This window comes from Tupaia chinensis, unplaced genomic scaffold (assembly GCF_000334495.1).
Source record: "Tupaia chinensis unplaced genomic scaffold, TupChi_1.0 Scaffold138665_1, whole genome shotgun sequence".
Lineage (NCBI taxonomy): Eukaryota > Metazoa > Chordata > Mammalia > Scandentia > Tupaiidae > Tupaia > Tupaia belangeri.
Window position 1 is genome coordinate 1177891 of NW_006198557.1, and position 4495 is coordinate 1182385.

The following is a 4495-nucleotide window of genomic DNA, read 5'->3' on the forward strand; positions in this document are numbered from 1 at the left end:
CCCCCCCCCCCCCCTGCCTCTGCACCCACAGGCCGCACACCCCCGCGTCCTCGCTTCCCCTTTCGCCCTTGGCCGCAGAGGCGTCTTTGCGGCTCCCAGAAAAAGGAAGGAAGCCTCGTGGTCCTGCGGCTCTGAGCACCCCCGTTCCGGTCCCAGGCTCCGCGGGGAAACTGAGCCAACAGCTCAGACCTTGGCGGGGGAAGGCAGAGTAGGGGGGGGCGCTCGGGTTGCCTTCCGCTGGGAAACTGAGGCCCCCCCCAAGCTCCGAAGTGGGACTGGAAGAGCGAGCGCTTGAACCTCTGTCCTCCGGGCTTGGCTCCCCAAACTCGAACCCCGGGCACCTGCACTACGTATGAGCAATTGTTTGCAGGACCGTCGTCTGCGCTCCTGACCCCAAGACGTGACGTGCACGCCGAGGCTGGGGACCCTGGGGTCTGCAAGCACGACTCGCGCCGCCCAAGGCTTCTTGTTATGGGACGCGCGCGGCGTCGCCATGGAGACCTCCGAGGTGCCAGGGAGGTCGCGCAGCAGAAAGGGAAGGGAGGGGTCCCCGGAACGCCGCAGCCTTTCCTCCCCGGGAAGGGGGGCTGCGAGTCATTTTCCGTCCAGAACCGCGTCCCGACCACCCAGCCTGGTCATTCCCAAGGAATTTCCACGGGGATCTTTTTTAGGGAAGGTTAGGGGGTACCGGAACTGCCTAGGCAGAGTCAAAGAGTGTGACTGGGGACGTCCCTGCGCCTCCGAGGGTCTGGGAAAATCCAGCGCCCGGAGTTATTTATTTTCAAGCGGATTTTTTCTTAAGACTCGCTTCGCGAATTCTTCGAGGTGCGCGGCGGGCGAGCTCCCCCTGGTGGCCCAAGGCCCAATGGCAGTCACGACGGCGTCCTCCCTTCCCTTCCCTCAACTCCCAAGGGCCTGGGGTAGGTGGGGTGTCCATCTCCTCTCTGGGGATCCAGCAATGAACAGAGTAGGTTACATGGGGGGCCAGACCGTGGCGCAGCGCTGTACTCTGCGGCAGTCCTACATGGGAAGGTTCCTGGTTCAAGTCTGGAGGCCTCCCTGAAAACAGCTGGGCCTGTGTTCCCATGACCCAGACCTGGCTGGGGAAGGAGGATAGATGGTGTGTCCCCCTGTTGGGGGACAGGCAGGCTCTGTGGTGCAGCAGTAAAGTGCACCTCGAGAGGCATCAGATTCCACATAGAAGGAAAAAATAAAATAAGGAAATATAAGCTTTATGGGAGCCAGCAGGTGGCATGGTGGTTGAGGGCGCTGGACTCCCACATAACCAGTCCTGGTTCGAGTCCCGGACCTGGTGGCGTGCTTTGTCACTTTCCCTCTCTCTCTTGCTCTGTCCCTCTCTGGTCAAAATTAAATAAATAAGTAAAGCTAAATAAAATAATAATAATAATGTTTTTTAAAAAAAATTCCTTGTAGTGGTTGGCGGGTGGCGTGGTAGTTAAGGCACTGGATTCTCACATGGCTGACCACGGTTTGAGTACCGGGCCTGACGGCTTGCTTTCTCACTTTCTCTCTCTCTCTCTTTGATCAAACTGGAAAATAAAATAATAAATGCAAATAAATAAAGTTAAATAAAAAAATAATTCTTTAGAAAAAAAGTTCCTCGTGGGGCCGGCTGGTGGCATGGTGGTTGAGGCACTGGATTCCCACGTGGCCAACCGTGGTTCGAGTCGCGGACCTGGTGGCTTGCTTTCTCACTTTTCCTGTCTTTCTCTCTCTCACACTGTCTCTGTCTTTGGTGTGCACACATGCCCTGTAGCAAACTGAAAAACAATAATCAGGGGCTGGGGCCAGCAGGTGGTGTGGTGGTTAAGGCACTGAACACTCCATGACCAACCACAGTTCGAGCCCCGGACCTGGTGGCTTGCTTTCTCACTTTCTCTATCTCTCTCTGTCTCTCTCTGGCCAAATTAAAATAAATGAATGAATAAATAAAATTAAATAATTCTTTTAAGGTAATAATAATAATAATCAGGGCCAGCAGGTGGTGTAGTAGTTTTGTCGCTGGACTCCCACATAGTCAGCTGTGGTTTGAGTCCCAGACCTGGCGGCTTGAAACTCACACCAGGCATGGGTGTGTGTGTGCCCAGAGTCCCAAGAGGAGAATGGAGGAGTTGGGATTGTGGTGTGGCCTCTTCCCCCATCCCTGGGAGAGCATGATTTCTTGCTTTCTGTCTCCATCTCTCCAGCAGATGCACATGCCCTATGGCAAAAATCTCTCCCAAAGGGAAAAAAAATTGTTATTACTATTACAATAATAGCCCCAGGTTTGGGACTCAAACTGCAGTTGGTGGGAACCAGCAGTTAGCGTAATGGCTATGTCGCTGGACTCTCACGTAGTCGACCGCATTCGCGTCCCGGACCTGGTGGCTTAAAACTCACGCTGGGCGCGTGTGCGTGCATGCCCAAGATCCCGAAAGGAGAATGGAGGAGAAAGGATTGCGGCGTGACCATCCCCCCTGGGGGGTGATTTCTCGCTTTCTGTCTCTCTGTCTCTCTCTGTCTGTCTGGCGAGCGCACGCACCCTATAATGAAAACCTCTCAAAAAAACAAACAAAAAACTGCAGTTGGCCACGTGGGAGCCCTGAACCATAACTGCCATGCCAACTGCTGACCCTGGTAAGTAATTCAAGTAATTCTTTGTTTGTTTTGTTATAGGGAGTGTGTATTTGCCAGAGAGCAGAGAGACAGAGAGATACAGAGGGGGGGGCTGGCAAGTGGCGTGGTGGTTAAGGGTGCTGGATTCCCACATGGCTGAATGAGGTTTGAGTCCTAGACCTGGTGGCTTGCTTTCTTGCTTCCCTTTCTCTCTCTCTGTCTCCCTCTGGTCAAATAATAATAATAATAATAATAATAACAAATGGAATTAAATAATTTTTTTTTTTGAAGAGAGAGATACAGAGAAAGGAAAGTGAGAAATCACCCCCCAGGGGGATGGCCACACCACAATCTCTTCTCCTCCATTCTCCCCCTGGGATTTTGGGCACACATGCACATGTGCCCAGCGTGAGTTTCAAACTGCCTTATCTGGGACTTGAACTGCAGAGGGCCATGTGGGAGTCCAGTGCCTCAACCATGATGCCACCTGCTGCCTTCTCTGACCCCCAGTGCAATTTTCAAGCTGTCGGATCTGGGACTCGAACCATGGTTGAGTATGGGATCCAGCTGCCTTAACTTCACGCCACCTGCTGGCCCAGATGTGGATCTTTCTTTTTCTTTCTTTCTTTCTTTCTTTCTTTCTTTCTTTCTTTCTTTCTTTCTTTCTTTCTTTCTTTCTTTCTTTCTTTCTTTCTTTCTTTCTTTCTTCTTTTTTAAAGAATTATTTTAACTTTATTTATCTTTAATTTGACCAGAGAGGGACAGAACAAGAGAAAAAGTGAAAAAGCAAGCCGCCAGGTTCGGGACTCGAACAGCAGTCAGCCATGTGGGAGTCCAGCGCCCTTAACCACCTCACCTGCCGGCCCCCAAAGATGTGGATGTTTCAAGGCTGCACAGCTGACTTGCTGGGACACTGGGGCTGGGTACAGCAGAGTCAGGGAAGACTCAGCCCGTGGGAGAATGGAGGGCCAGGTGGGACGATGGCAGTGGGGGTCCGGCCGGCAGGGACGCCAAGGGGTACCATTTTCTCAAGGAAAAGGGAAGTGGTTGCTCCTCCGCGCTCTGCAGCTGGCTCCAGGATGGGCAGGGCTTCCTCCCGGGTGCCAGCCAGTCTCAGGCTGCCCACGGAACTGGCAGGCCTCAGAGCAGAGGCTGCGGACCCAGGGTGGAAGTTTCCATGCACCCCGCTCCACGGGGTCAGGCCTCTCCCCGACACTCTGAGCCCTGCTCCAGCTGATCTGCAGTTCCTCTGGCCTGGAACGCTGTTCCCTTCCTTCCTGACGTGGCCAGGTCCCCCTTTCCTGCATCCGGAGCCTCCTCCTGAAGGTTTTCCTGGGTGCTCTCCTCTCTGTCCCAGGCCACATCCTGTCACTCCCTGTCACTTGTCCTACTCCTCCTTACTAAGTTCATCACTTGCTCAGACTCCCTTGGCTTAGCTGTTTTTTTTTTTTTTTGGAGAGGTTTTTGCTATAGGGCGCGTGCACTCGCCAGACAGAGAGACAGAGAGACAGAAAGTGAGAAATCACCTCCCAGGGGGGATGGCCACGCCGCAATCCCTTCTCCTCCGTTCTCCTCTCAGGATTTTGGGCACACAGGCATATGTGCCTGGTCTGAGTTTCAAGTCACCAGGTCTGGGACTTGAACCACAGTTGACCATGTGGGAGTCCAGTGCTTTAACTACCACACCACCAGCTGGCCTGCCTTGTCACATTTTATTTTTTAAGAATTATTTACTGGGGCCGGCAAGTGGCATGGTGGTTAAAGGCACTGGACACTCCCACATGGCCGACCACGGTTCAAGTCTTGGACCTGGTAGCTTGCTTTCTCACTTCCTCTCTCTCTCTGTCTCTCTCTGATCAAACTGAAAAATAATAATGAT